The sequence below is a fragment of the Chiloscyllium punctatum genome, chromosome 7 (genome assembly GCF_047496795.1).
Source record: "Chiloscyllium punctatum isolate Juve2018m chromosome 7, sChiPun1.3, whole genome shotgun sequence".
NCBI lineage: Eukaryota > Metazoa > Chordata > Chondrichthyes > Orectolobiformes > Hemiscylliidae > Chiloscyllium > Chiloscyllium punctatum.
In genome coordinates, this window is record NC_092745.1 from 45,924,082 (window position 1) to 45,939,982 (window position 15,901).

The 15,901-nt window shown below is 43.6% G+C and overlaps 1 protein-coding gene across 9 annotated transcripts in view; it reads right to left on the bottom strand.

The window, feature by feature from the left end:
• The window catches only part of fam163aa (family with sequence similarity 163 member Aa), a 165,295-nt gene that overhangs the window by 17,275 nt on the left and 132,119 nt on the right, over nucleotides 1-15,901 (bottom strand). For 4 of the 9 annotated variants that reach the window (XM_072573501.1, XM_072573499.1, XM_072573498.1 and 1 more), the window contains one exon: nucleotides 2,956-3,062. The exons of 3 other annotated variants lie outside the window; for them this stretch is intronic. The gene's annotated coding sequence lies outside the window, so the exon portion shown is untranslated. Of the gene's footprint in view, nucleotides 1-2,955; nucleotides 3,063-13,018; nucleotides 13,131-15,901 lie in introns of all 9 variants that reach the window. 2 more of the 9 variants (XM_072573500.1, XM_072573505.1) reach the window with 2 other exon arrangements.

Sequence of the window (15,901 nt, forward strand, 5' to 3'; positions counted from 1 at the left end):
TAATTTGTACCCCTGCCCTGACATACCTGAGGAAATGTGAAAAATAAATCACCTCTCTACAGCTCAGTGTAATTTACACAAAGACCACTCTATCACACAATTAACCAAGGTTAAGGAACTAAATGTAATACGCACAGGCGGCCTGGTGGCTCAGTGGTGAGCACTGCTGCCTCACAGCAACAGGGTCCCAGGTTCGACTCCAACCTCAGGCAACTGTCTGTGTGGTGTTTGCACGTTCTCCCCGTGTCTGCGTGGGTTTCCTCCCACAGTCCAAAGATGTGCAGGTCAGGTGAATTGGTCATGCTAAATTGCCCGTAGTGTTAGGTGCATTCGTCAGAGGGGAAATGAGTCTGGGTGGGTTACTCTTCGGAGGGTTGGTGTGGATTTGTTGGGCCGAACGGCCTGTTTCCACCCTGTAGAAAATCTAATCTAATCATCTCCCAGTTTGCAGATGACACAAAGCTGGGTAGTGGGTGGAAAGTGAGGAGAGTGCAAAGATGCTTCAGTGTGATTTGGACTGGCTGAGCGAGTGGACAAAGCATAATGTGGGTAAATGTGAGGTCATCCACTTTGTGTGCGAAAACAGAAAGGGAGACTATTACTTGAACAGCAATAGATTGAGAAATAGGGAGGTACAATGAATTCTTGTGCACCAGCCACTGAAAGTAAGCATGCGGGTCCAGCAGGCATAACAAGAGGATTCCAGTACTGATCAGTAGTCTTGCTGTAATAGTCCAGGGCCTTGGTGAGAGCACAGCAGGAGTATTGTGGGTGGTTTTGAGCTCCTTATCTAAGGAAGGATGATCCTGCTATGGAGGGACTGCAGCAAAGGCTTACTGGACTGATTCTTGGTAGGGCAAGACTGATATTTGAAGAGAGACTGGATCGGCGAGGATTATATTCACTGGAGTTTAGAAGAAGGAAGAGGATCTTATAGAAACCTATTAAATCCTAACAGGACTAGACAGGATAATTGCGGGAAGGATGTTCCCAATGACCAGGGCGTCCAGAACCAGGGGTCACATTCTAGAGATATAGGTAGACCATATAGGATATGGAGAAATTTCTTCACCCAGAGAGTGTGAGCTGTGGAGTTCACTGCCTCAAAAACTGGCTAAGGCCACGTGTTTTCAAGAATGAACTGGATAAAGTTCTTGGGACTAAAGGGATTAAAGGGTATGGAGTGAAAGCAGGAATAGGGGACTCACTCAGATGATCATTCAAGAGGACCTTGAATGGCAGAGCAGGCCTGAAGGGCTGAATGGCCTACACCTGTTCCTATTTTCTAAGTGTATAGTCCAGGCAAAGACACCCTGACTAATGTGTGCCACTCAGATGTTCATGGTATTCATTCCCACAGAAATGCCAGGCAATGGCCACTTCTAACAAGCGAGAGTCTTACAGTTGCCCCTTGACATTCAATTCCATTACAATTGCTGAATCCCCACCATTTCAGTGGGGGTCTCTAGCGAAAACTGACCTCGACCAGCTATATAAATACTGTAGCTACAAGGACAGGTTTGGAATTCAGTGTCAATCAACTAATTTCCTGGCTTCCCAATGCTAGTCAGTTCACTTCCAAAAAAATGCTAGTCAGTTCACCTCCAAAAAAATGCATTAAATGCATAAAGGAACATAATTTTGTTCCTTCATAGTCTCTGGGTTAGAATCCTGTAATTCCCTTCCATGTGATATTTCCTACAATACATGGACTGCAGTAGTTTAAGAAGCCGGCTCACCTCCTCTACCAAGCAAGAGTTCACATTCAGTCTGGAGAGAGGTTTCTGAGTGCCAATGGAACTACAGCTCCTGTATGACTGCTCCTAGATGATTAGTTGCCTTGACAGTGATTGATCCTAACCCAGTGGAAAGTTAACACGCAGTCTGAGCATTTTCTTCCCAAGCCTTCATTGCCTTCATTTTAAACTACCACAACTGATTCAGGTATTATTAATCAATTCCCGATGAAGAGCTTAAGGTCGAAATGTCGACTTTCCTGCTCCTCGGATACTGCCTGACCAGTTGTGATTTTCCAGCACCATATTTTTTGATTCAGGTGTTGTTAGCCAGACTTCAGAATGTGAATGTATTATTCTTCCACTTGTCTCTCCCACTCTCTACCTATCCCTTTGTTGCATTATCTCTTGACATTGCAATCTGTCTTTTTCTCTCGTAATAAAGTGGAGATTAATATAGGAGCTCAGCAGAATGGGAAATGGCCTGTTTAATTCTTGTTGAGGCAGGCAGCAAGTATTTTTTGCTGCTGTTGACTGCTCCAAATGTCAAACGTGGGAAATATTGAGCTGCAGCCCACTGCAGCAGTTTTAAATCAAAAGCATGCGGTCAATCTGTCCCTCTCCCTCTAAATCCCATGTCTCCTTAGCTTTCTGCAAAACCCTGAGCACAACACTAAAAGTTCAACTGTAAATTGGCAAAGCATTGGCTGTCAGCCCAGCAGTGCAGGCTCTGAACTGGCTGGCTAAAACATTTAGATAAAGTCTGTATTTCTCTGCTGGCTTCACATCACTGCGGCAGACAGGGTAAAATGTTTGTTTCACATCCAATAATGGGGGTCATAGGCATGTTTTACTGTAGGTACACAATACTCACATCAAGGACAGGTTGCAAAATGAACAAAGAACTGATGTGTGATGATGTAGTGTACGGTCAGGAATGAATGGGATTGGCTTATGGGGATATGGTGTATGGTCAGGAATGAATGGGATTGGCTTGTGGCAATATAATCTGTGGTCAGGAATGTGGGGACGTAATGCATGCTCAGGAATGAATGGGATTGGCATGTGGGGATATGGTGTATGGTCAGGAATGAATGGGATTTGCATGAGGGAATGCAATATATGGGATTGGCATATGGGGATGTAGAGTATGAGCTACATTCTCACTTGGTAAATAAGGTTCAATCTAGCAGAAAATTGTCATGGGACTAACACTCACATTAGAACAGGCGTTGTTGTGTCTCGTTTCTTTTTACATGAGGGTTTTGAATTGTATATTTTGAATTGCAGTCAGATGTTTATCGTCTCTCTCTTTCTCTCCGGTCCCTGAAAGGTATAAAAATTCACGGTCAGTATTTGAACTCATCCAGCGTCACCTGCACATGATGGAACATTGACTTAAAGGGAAACATGCTTTCAGGCATCAAGTCACCTCAGATATCCTGCATAATGTCAACTTGTCTGAGACAGCTAGACAAAGTCAGTGCTTCGCTGAGCATGGAATGACCTCCAGAAATCTATAGCCTCAGCTGACATTTTGCATTTAAAGAGACAATTTCTCTTCAACCTTCCACACACCGGGCACAGTAAGGTTTTTGATGTCTTCCTTGCTCACCATTGAGATTACCCCACACCCCAACTATACAAGGCAGAGTCCTCAACCATGTTTGACCCTTTTCCTGTGCATCTGTGCTTGCTGCTACTTCCTTCCTCCCAGAACTTGGTAGGGTTACCCTTGTACTCTCCTCCTACCCCACCAGCTTCTGTTTCCAAAGGGTCATCCTCCATCATTCCCAGAACTTCAAGCATGATGCCACCATCAAAAACATCTTTCCCTCTCCTTTCTGTCAGCATTCTGAAGGGACCGTTGCCTCCGTCACATCCTGATTTGTTCCTCTTTTCATGCTCAACCTCATCCCCCTCCCACAGCACCTTCCCATGCAGTTGTAGGAGATGTCCTTTTATCTTCTCCCACCTCACTGTCCAAGATGCAAACAATCTTTCAAGGTGAACTAACAATTTACTTATCCTTCTTTCAATCTAGTCTCCTGTATTCACTGATCACAATGCGATCTCCTCTCTATTAAAGAGAGCACAGAATGGGCAAATACTTCACTGAATACCTCAGCTCAGTTGCTTGCCATGTCAATCTTGTTCTCATGCACATCCTTCTGCTCTGGGGATTCTGGGGTTTCCCACTGGAACCCAGCACAATCTGAAGAACATCATCTCATTTTCTCTTTGGGAACTTTACAGTCTTCTTGACTCAACATTGAGTTTCAGAGCTTCCGACCTTGAATTCTGTCCTCTATTTTGTTTCCCTTGCCTTTCCCTTCGACTCTACCAGGTCTGTTTTTTTTTCATTTTGCTTTCAGCAGATTAGAACCAAACTTGCCATAACGAATTGAGTTTTTTGAAGAAGTAACAGAGAGGATTGATGAGGGCAGAGCGGTGGATATGATCTATATGGACTTCAGTAAGATGTTCAACAAGGTTCCCCGGGGAGACTGGTTAGCAAGGTTAGATCTCATGGAATACAGGGAGAACTAGCCATTTGGATACAGAATGGGCTCAAAAATAGAAGATAGAAGGTTGTGGTGGAGGGTTGTTTTTCAGACTGTTGGCCTATGACCAGCGGAGTATCACAAGAATCAGTGCTGGTTCCATCACTTTTCATCAGTTATATAAATGATTTGGATGTGAGCATAAGAGGTGTAGCTAGTAAGTTTGCAGATGACACCAAAATTGGAGGTGTAGTGAACAGCGAAGAGGGTTACCTCAGATTACAACAGGATCATGATCAAATGGGCCAATGGGCAGAGAAGTGGCAGATGGAGTTTAATTCAGCTAAAAACGAGGTGTTGGATTTTGGGGAAGCAAATCTTAGCAGGACTTATACACTTAATGGTAAGATCCTAGGGAGTGTTGCTGATCAAAGCGACCTAGGAGTGCAGGTTCATTGCTCCTTAGAAGTAGAGTCACAGGTAGATAGGATAGTGAAGAAGGCATTTGGTATGCTTTCCTTTATTGGTCAGAGTATTGAGTATAGGAGTTGAGAGGTCATGTTGTGGCTGTACAGGACATTGGTTAGGTCATTTTTGGAACATTGCATGCAATTCTGGTCTCCTTCCTATTGGAAAGATGTTGTGAAACTTGAAAGGGTTCAGAAAAGATTTACAAGGATGTTGCCAGGATTGGAGGATTTGAGCTATAGGGAGAGATTGAATAAGCTGGGGCTATTTTCCCTGGAGCATTGGAGGCTGAGGGGTGACCTTATAGAGGTTTATAAAATCATGAGGACAAGGATAGGATAAATAGACAAAGTTTTTTTCCCTGGGGTGGGGGAGTCCAAAACTATAGGGCATAGGTTTAGGGTGAGGGGGCAAGATTTAAAAGAGACCCAAGGGGCAACTTTTTCACACAGAGGATGGTATGTGTATGGAATGAGCTGCCAGAGGAAGTGGTGGAGTCTGGTACAATTGCAATGTTTAAAAGGCATCTGGATGGGTATATGAATAGGAAGGGTTTGGAGGGATATGGGCCAGGTGCTGGCAGGTGGGACTAGATTGGGTTGGGATATCTGGTCGGCATGGACAGGTTTGACTGAAGGGTCTGTTTCCATGCTGTACATCTCTATGACGATGACTCTATGACCTACTATGTACACCCACTCTGTACCTTTTTTGCTCTTCCCCACAATCATTCATTGCCAATCTCTTTGCTTTAATTCATGGGAGATGACTTGCATGATAAAATTGCCTTATTGGTTTGCCTCCTTGATTACTCCACAATCAGGCACTAATTTATCCACAGACTTAATGCTGGTGGGCGGGAGATGTAGAGTCAAGATTAGAGTGGTGCTGGAAAAGCACAGCAAGTCAGGTGGCATCCGGGGAGCAGGAAAATCCCTTCACCAGTCTATATCTCCAGCATCTGCAGTACCCACCTCTGCTCAGGCCGGAGATATAGCCAACCAAGGCAGTGCTATACTGTTGAGGTCATACACCCGAAGCATGTGCAAGTGGCGCGTACAGGATCACCTTGTTGTTTGCTGGCTTGTGACCATTACCTGTTGCATGTACACAGTGTGTCTGATGTTGACCAGTATACTACCCCAAATACACCTTTGCAGGCACACACACAAGGTAAACCTTGCAGTTCATTGGCAGGAATAGTTGCAAAGCTACAGAATGTGATATCACTGAAGCTCATTTCCATTAAAATCCATCACAAAGGCACTTCTAGATAAATTCAAAGCATATACCATCGATACACTGCTTGAAGAAGAAAGCAAGTTCAAACCAATTGTTGCCACATCTTCAGGTGCTTGATTCTACAAAGTCCATTGCATTCTTCAATGAGGTTAATAAAATGGAATCTTATACACCATGTTGTGTGCCTCACCCAACAACAAAGTGTCCAGAATGTCAACATATATACAAGGTATGGGCGGCACGGTGGTTCAGTGATTAGCACTGCTCCCTCACAGTGCCAGGGACCCGGGTTCGATTCCAACCTTGGGTGACTGTGTATAGTTTGCATGTTCTCCCCGTGTCTGTGTGGATTTCCTCTGGCTGCTCTGGTTTCCTCCCACAGTCCGAAGATGTGCAGGTTAGGTCAACTGGCCGTGCTAAATTGCCCATAGGGATGTGTAGGTTAGGTGCATTAGTCAGGGGTAAATATAGGGTAGGGGAATGGGTCTGGGTGGGTTACTCTTCGGCGGTTTGCTGTGGACTTGTTGGGCCGAAGGACCTGTTTCTATATTGTAGGGATTCTAATTCTAATTCTCGATTCCACAAGAGAACATTGGGCTAAAATATGCATGAAACCCAGTCGCCCAGAGAAATCCAAAATACAACACAATACAGCAGATAAAGAAGAGCTGACTATGGAACAATGTCAAGGACATTTCCACACAAACATGTAATAGAGTCCAGGAAATAGCTGTGACATCACAGTTTACAGACCTCAGTCAGACAGTACATGTGGTCAGTTTGGCATCCACATGGATGCCATTGAAAAGCTGAAGCCATTACCTTCATCCATGTGATACACCCTAAAAGGAATGGACATCATGCTCTAGATGCCAAAATTGGTGCAAATATCATCCCTTTTCTTTCCAAGAGGTATACTGGGATACCTGCAATAATGTAGTGTGGTCCACACATAATAAGCTAACCGTGTATAATAGCCCTAACAGCCCATACTTTAGTATTACCCATCTTCAATATTAATACAAACTAAAAATCAAAAGAAATGTGGATACTGTAAATCAGAGATGAAAATAGAAATTACTGGAAAAGCTCAGCAGATCTGTGAAGAGAGAAATCAGAGTTAATGTTTTGGGTCGAGTGACCCTTCCTCAGAATATTAATACACCTATTCAGGATAGACATCTGTAACCTCTTACATTGACTCCAGACCACCACATCAATCTGACATAGTTAGGTCACGGCTGAGCTGAATAGAACAGAATCAGCAAGTTACATCAAATGATGACCAAACACAGCAGCTCAAAAACAAAAATCAGCTTCTTCATTTGGTGACTTTGATACATCCAATAGTTCCTCAAGTTAGTACGTTCATTGTGGTTGTTCACAGATGAATGAGGACTCTCCAGGAATGTCATTTCTAAATGCAAATAAGTGGTAATTTTAGCAAGCTCTATGTCAAGATATACTTGACTATATTCACATACGTAACATGAATCCATGTGGCAATCAATAAGAACTAATGGATAAATCAGGTTGTGTGAAATATGTCAATTCCATCAATCTCAACAACTGAGAGAGGCTGTTTCATTAGATTTTCTTTTGTGCAACAAATCAAAGATTCAATGTGTACAACAGTCGTCAGGACATCAGCCACCACACTCCATTTATACGGAGCCCCTCACGAAACTGAGTCTGACAACTGTCTTTCGTCTAAGTGCACCAGTCCCAGACATGTCAAAGATACGATGTTTAACATATCACAACCCTCAGTCAAACAGTCTTGTAGAGCGCACTGTTGGTATTGCAAAATTCTTGATAGTCATATGCAAACTGATTCACCAAGAATTTTGACTAGTTATATTAAATCTATGTATTGCTCCCAAAGGTAATGGTTACTCTCCCCAGAAGCTGTCATTATTGGGAGACAGATCCCAACAGTTCTTCCCTCCCACACTGTCATTACCTGACACTTTTTTTGTTAGAAAGAAGGGAATAATTGATACAGAAGCAAGTGGTAAACATGCAAGCAGTTATTCCAACTTAAACCAGAACAAATCACAGGATTTCAAGATTTTCATACAAACACATTAGTCATGTGGAAAGATACTGTATCATTGTGACAAGTTGTATGATGTTTTAATGAGTAATGGTCAAGAATCTATGAAGATATAACCAACATATCCAAACTGCGTGTAAGCAATCACTTCTCATACAGGATTACGTCACAGAGACAGAACATACTAATCTACACAACATGACAAATGAGACACATCCACTTGAGATGACAGACAGCTCACTATAGCGTTAAGCTACATCGCCAACTCGTGGTAACCATATAAGGACTGGATCTTGCTGTTTTGTGTATCTGCCAAAGAGTCATAACGTCATAGAATGGTACAGCATGGAAACAGGTGCTTCAGTCCAAGTTGTCCATGCCGACCAGATATCCTAAACTGATCTAGTTCCATTTGACAGCATTTGGTCTAAATCCCTCAAAACCCTTCATTTTCGTATACACATCCAGATGACCTTTTATATGTTGCAATTGTACCAGCCTCTACCACTTCTTCTAGCAGCTCATTCTATATGCAAAAACCCCTCTGCATGAAAAGGTTGACTCTTAGGTTCCCTTTAAATCTTTCCCCTCTCACTGAAAACCTATGCCCTCTAGTGTTGGACTCCGCTGTTCTGGGGGTAAAATTCCTTGGCTATTCATCCTACCCATGCCCCTCACGATTTTATAAACCTCTATAAGGCCACGTCTCTGTCTATGATGCTCCAGGGAAAACAACTCTAGCCTATTCAGTTTCTTCCTGTAGCTCAAACCCTCCAATCCTGACAACCTTCAAGGCATTATCTTAATGTGTAGAGATTATATAAGGACTCAAGTAAATATATACCATGAAACAGGTGCCATTCGTTAAAGAGAAAGGGAGTTTGTTATATAACTGTACAGATTCATATTAGATTCTTATTAGATTCCCTACAGTGTAGAAACAGGCCCTTCGGCCCAACAAGTCCACACCGACCCTCCAAAGAGTAACCCACCCAGACCCATTTCCCTCCGTCTAATGCACCTAACACTATGGGCAATTTAACATGGCCAATTCACCTGACCTGCACATCTTTGGACTGGCCAAACAGACCTGTACCTTTAGGCAAGTTACTTGACATCATGACATATGAAGCTCTGAGTATAAAGATCCTGTTTATCAGTCACTTCCTGGTCAGTGCAATGGTCAGTAAATACAGAAGCATGATTCTGTGTAACTCTGAAAGCTTTTGTGCACTGTATGGTCAATTCTGGTATTTCAATTACTTTCATTCATACAAACAGTGACAGTAGCTGTGGGTTTTTCTATTGCCAGCTCAAGGATTCAATTTTCTTTCCTTCAACTTGCTTGCTTGGCACTCTGGGGCGATGAATACCATAGCCCTGCATTTTTTAAAATCAGGTTTTAATTAGCTTCAGTTTCCCTAGCAATTTGAGATTTTCAATTTCCATTGCAGTTAGGGTCTGTGCACCCAACAGAACATCTATAAGTCATCCGCTCAGTCAACTGCTCTACAAGCACTTTAACTTGCCCAGCCAGCCATGGATTCCATCCCAATGCTATAGAAATAAATAAAACCAAAATCAAACCTGGTTCAAGTCACTGATTCTCTCTTCCATTACTGTAGGAATCTTACTTCCAGGAGATGACATTTACTTAGAAAACTGCACTAAAGCTGCCTGACTCCCGGATTAAGACATACTGCACATTATTGTTTATCACAGTCTGATCCTTGCTTCCGTTCCTGCTATTGTCCCCGTCTCCACCATCCAGTCTCTAGTGCTCTCTCTCTCTCTGTCTCACTTCACAGCTTGCATTGCCGTCCCTCTGCTCCAGTCTCTCACCGGTTCCAGGTGATTCTTATTGGCCATGCTGCCATCCACCTCATGCTGTATGATTCTATGACGCATTACTGTTCTTGTGAAATTTGCATTCAGTGAGCAAGTGGTGCGTTCTGAAAAACTAGAAGACCAGCAGGGCTTGGATAGTTCTGAAGAACAGTCACATCAGATTTGAAATGTTAACTCTGTTTCTCTCTCCAGACAAATGCTGCCCGTCCTGCTGAGTTTCTCCAACACTCTTCTTCTTTACTTCTGGGGTTGTTGGACAATTACTTATACACTACTAGAGAGAAAGCAAGGTGTAGTGAGACAGCCAGCATGTGATAGAGGGGATTCATGCATAACCATTTCTGTGTATAACGCATGGAGCAGACTTTGAAGAGTGAACTCCACTACATTCAGCTCTATTTTTAATCCAAGGGGTACTTTCCCCAGAGTCCATCAGACAGGTGAAAGCCAGCCATTAAACTTTAGGGCATTGTCACGATTCAACCTGGGGTCTTAAGTTTTGGCTGGATAACTTTCACTATTGCTAGGAATTTGGGACTCTTATTCCCTCACTCCCCAGCTGACCTCCTGTTCACCTCAGACCCAATCCTGGTCGAGACAATTGGGAGTTTAGTGACCAACATCCTGAGATTCCCACTGGATATAGAAAATGTAGGGTCTACTTTGAAAAGCTTGATTACCGTGACTGTACTCCATTTTCGATCCATTGGTTTTGCTGAGGCAGAGCTCATTTTTATGACCGTTTCTATCTTCCGCTTTGACAGGCAATCAATATAAGTGCCCTTGCCATTACTGTCATTGTAATACCACTGATCTTTGCTAGAATCTGCATAATATAAGACCCTGTGAGTAAATGCAAAGGCCATGGAAACCAGTCTCATTGTAACCGTGGTCAAACAAACCCTGCTCTGCACGCTTTGTTGATTGATAATACTGTCTCACCCTCTGTGTGTTCCTACCCACTGGACTGTTACGGATACTCCTGGCCCTAAATGGCAGCCCGCAGAGTCAGCAGCACTTGGTGTCTTACTCTGCTTTCTGAGCAATCAGCAATAGCTCTCGTTTAGATCCAGGGTGTTAGGCAGGGGCTTCTTGTTCATGCAGCTTTGCTAGCCCAAGTATGTTTATTCAGTTGAATTTTCAGCCACTTAGATCAAGCAGCTAGCAAGATTTGCCCTCCCTATATAAAACGGGCATTCTGTTTCCTGTTTGCTTTGTCTTGTCCGTCTGGCCTTCAAGCATTGGATGCGAAGCAAAAGAAAAATGGGAAAAGTATGGTGGAGAATTCTATGGTTGGTGCTCTGTTATTTGTTCGGGTCTCTTGTTTGTAATCTCCTCCAGCCTGGAAGGCTGTTTCTTTTGAATTTGATTGGAAATATTGTATGTAAAACACGCTGAGTTCTGCAGGACAGATACAGAGTCAGGCATTATATCACTTTACTGAAGATCTGCAAACGTTATGTCAATAACAGACACACTGTGTGAATGTGCTGCGCTTTGCAAGCTAAAAATAGCGAATTGGCCGTGCCACCTTCTCAATGTGAGGCTAATATTAGAGTATCTTTTTACTTGCAAATGAAGTTTGTAACATCTTCCTCCTCTCCTCTGTCTCTCTCTCTCCCTCTCCCCTTGATCCCAATTGACCTCTTTCAATAAAATGCCACCAGCTTTGATATATGTTAATTGTGACGTGAGAAAAATGATGAGACTATCACAAGCTACAAAAAAAGGAAGTATTGGTTATCACCCGTGGCATCGTAAGTCAGCAAAACATTAATTCTTTTGACAGTGTCAAAGTTAATCGGATGGTCACATGTGTGATCCTTCTCCCACAAGGTCAAGAGCCTTTTTGGGGCAAGAATGGACAGGAGGGGAGGGGAGGCTTCCAATTCAGGGTCTCACCTCACACCCCTTCATTTATATTCAGGCAGCGCTGTTTAAACAAAAATCCTGTGTCTTTTTGGAACTGAGACCAAAGTCATTATGCAAGGTGTACATTGTGAGTGTCCCTCTCTCTGAGCCAGGAGATCCAGGTTCGTGCCCCACCTGCTCAAGAGGTGTGTAATGCCCTCTCCGAGCAGGTTGGTTAGAAAATATCTTCAGGGAGTAAATGTTTTACAGGACTAACTGTATCCCTTTCCAACACTGCTTTGTACTGAAGGGCTGTGCAAAGCATTCACCTTTTCACTGTGAAAGGTACTAAACATTGGTCCTGTTGATTCCAGACTAGGTTAAACAGTCAAATTTATTTGCAACTAAGAAAGTTACACAGAAGCAGAGACACACCGCAATGAAGTAACAGTACAGCTCCCAGATGAATAGAGATTTAAAAGCAATAAAATGCCTCAAAACTGTAACTGTTGCCAGCAATAATGATTTTGACCTAACTATCTGATGAATTATTACCTGCCAAAGGAAAAGAACCCAAAGGAGCCATCCTTGGCTATTTCTATAAATGGCCGTATGAATCAGGAAATTTAAGTCCTTGGGACAAACTTACAGCTCTTGCAGAATATTCTGGGAATCCAAATTTTCAAGTTCAAAGTTATGATGCAAAATTCACAAAGAGTTTACTCATGGAGAGAGACTTCCCTGAGGGAGGAGTTACCATCCAGCTGGAGTAGATGTGGAAATTATTGGGAGCATCGGGACGAGATAATGTGAGGTCCAGCTCAGGCATGTTACTTAGCTGAGGAGAGGTGGAGGAGACATGGAAGAAATCGAGATCCTGAGTGTGACTGAGTTTGAAAAAGAGAGAGGAGAAGAAAATCAAACCTGTGTCATGAGGTAAGGTTATTCGTTGGTTTAATGATTGCTGATTTATCTTAGCATTATTCCCCTCTCTTCAAAGTTGAGACTTTTATCTAAGATGGTGGTGACTCAAAAAAAAAATCACTTGTAAAACAAAGTAAAACGTTGTTTACAGTGGGCCTGACTCCTGACAAAGAGCTCAGCACACTCATTGGAAAAGTAGCCACCAACTGGGAAATCAATTATCCCTGGATTGTTAATGCAGATAATGCTCTGGAGACCCGGGTTCAAATCCTACTATGGCAGATGGTGGAATCTGAATTCAATAAAAATTTGGAATTAAGCGTCTGATGGTGACCATGAAACCATCGGCCTCACTAACGTCCTTGAGGGAAGAAAACTGCCATCCTTACCTGGTACGCGCTACATGTGACCCAGACCCACAGCAATGTGGTTTACTCTTCACTGCCCTCTGGGTAATTAGGGATGAGCAGTAAATGCTGGCCTAGTCAGCGATGCTCACACCTGTGAATGAATAAAAAAAGTTTGGCTGACTCAGAAAAGGAGAACTCAGAAATAACAAAATGACAGACAGAACCAAGATGATTAATTATACAGCCTGTATTGCTGTCTGGCAGCAAAGCCTAGAGTCTAGGACATAGACAAACCACATCTATCAGGAAAAATGGCTCAATAACCCTCAATCTCCAATCTTTACAGCACTTTGTTGGCATCAGAAGGAATGACAAAGTCCCCAGTGAAGCAACCCTTTTAAGGATAAACATGCCAAGTATGCTATTGCCACTTCATAGAGAAGGCTTCAATGGCTTGAAGTACAGAATGGAAGGCAGTTGCAATCCAGTGAACTGACTGAGTTGGGAGGTGCCTGCACACTTGGAGCCCAACACAGGATCCAAAGCATCTTGTCTAAAGAGGCACAACTGCATCAACATCAATCACGACAAGTGGGAAACTGGAGCTGAAGACTGACACCAGCTGTGGGGGAGGGTCCACCCACCATAGTGAACTGTGGCATCAGAAACTCCAAAGCAAATGCCAGCCCTGCAAACACGATATCAACAGAGATCATCTCAACCAGAGACAACTTTGCCTGAGGCTAACGTTGTGGGAGACTTTGCCTTTCCAGAATCAGAATGCTTCATCAAAGGAAATGCAGCATATATGAGCCCCTCAAGGTTCTGAATCGACATTCCCAGCACCTCTCACACATAGAAATACAGACCTGTCCTGCATTGCTGGAGCAGGACAATTATATTCTGTTCTGTCTTCACCTGACATTGACAAGAGGCTAGAATCAAGAGTGTGGTGCTGGAAAAGCACAGCAGGTCAGGCAGCATCCGAGGAGCAGGAGAGTCGACGAGGCTGATTTCCAGCTGGACAGTGGTCAGGAGCATAGAGGTAGCCTGATATTTCCATTACTTTGGTCTCATTAAAAAGGCTCCAAAGGTATAATAGATATTCACTAACAAACTACTACTCCCTTTAGCTGCACGTGGTGGGACTTGAACCTACATCCCTAGTGCATTAGGCTGGCCCTCTGGCTTACTAATTCAATGACACAGAACACTAGAGCAGTGTGAGGACCTAGAAGAGACTAGCTTTAGAGGAAAATACAGTTCAGGAAGAGGCCCATTGTTGGAGTTGGAAGAGGTGACAGAAAAGGCCAAGGCATGAAATAGTTTAAATATATGGATAAGAATACTGATTCTATAATTATAGTACTAAATTTGAGGCACTGCTGGAGCAGGCAGCTATGTAAATCAGCAAGCAAGTGTGATAAGGGGATTAGTTACACGTGGTAGGGATTTCTTAAACATGGTGTGGAGGAGGTTGGGAGTTCAGTCAGGAGAACACAGGGGTGACATGATGGCTCAGTGGTTAACGTTGCTGCCTCACAGCACCGGGTTTGATTCCAGCCTTGGGCGACTGTCTGTGTGGAGCTTGCATATTCTCCCTGTGTCTGCGTGGGTTTCCTCCGGGTGCTCTGGTTTTCTCCCACGGTCCAAAGATGTGCAGGCCAGGTGAATTGGCCATGCTAAGTTACCCATAGTGTCCAGGGATGTGCAGGTTTAGTGGATTAGCCATGGGAAATGCAGAGTAACAGGGATAGGGTAGAGGGGTGGGGTTTGGGTGGGATGCTCATCAAAAGGTTATAGGGATAGGGTAGGGGATGGGATGCTCCTCAGAGGATCAGGATGGGCTGAGTACCCTGCTTTCACACAATATGGATTCGATAGTGCAGTGACCAGAACATTAGAATAGCTATATCTCCTGGTGACAAAGCACGTATTGGGGTTTTAGCAGCATTTGGGTTAAGCAAGGAGCAGAACTGGGTGGTGTTCCAGAAGTGGAGGTTGAAGTCCTTCACCATTTGAATCGGATGTCAGCGTAATGAAGTGATGGCTGGAGAATGAGATGGTGCAGCTGGCATGAGTACAAAAATTTACTTCCAGGGGCTGAAGACATTGGCTTTGGTTCCTCCCTGCATTAATATCCCCAGATATACCTGGCCCCTCTGTGCCACCACCACTCCCCCGCCCCCATTCTCACAGTCACACCTATGCCTGCACACCAACGTGCTGGAGATGCACAATCCATGGGGTAGTTGGCACCCGGAATAAAACTGTGAATTCCTGCTAGCCAGGTTGACCCACTCTTCACTTGGTACCCAGGCAGGATTTGACGGACTGCCTCTTCTGCACCCTGTAAGATCGCCGCAGTTAGCAGCCGCTCAAAGCACATTTAAACCAAGCCTTTAACTAATGTGTCGAGTGTGACAGTCCGTTTGTAGAGCTGAAATAGGAAATGGCAGCTTGATCTTAATAAACAGTATCATTGCATTATTGCACAACATCTGTGCTCAAATCGATCACTTTGAAGAGATCCAGCAGCGTCTGCAAGGTTATTCAGTTTCTGTATTATTGGGCTCACAATCTTCTTGCAATTTGCACAGATACTCGAGAGCTCTGCATATTGCCTGCACTTTATTTCCAATGAGTCCTCAGAATGGTGAATATTTACGGTTGTTGCCAGGATTGTCTCAGTATTTACTGGGGATGCAGAAGAATCTCAACTGGTGCAGAGTGCTCTTGAGAGTGTATTTATATTTACAGAGCATTCCAGTTGTGTCTTTATTTTACATGCTGGACAACAACATATAATGCCCAGGAATACATGCACTGAACCTCCAGGCCATTGGAGATTCAGTAAGAAGCACAGCAGAAAGACTTTATCTGATTAGGTTAACTTGTCTTCCTAATAAAGCTGTGTTTGTG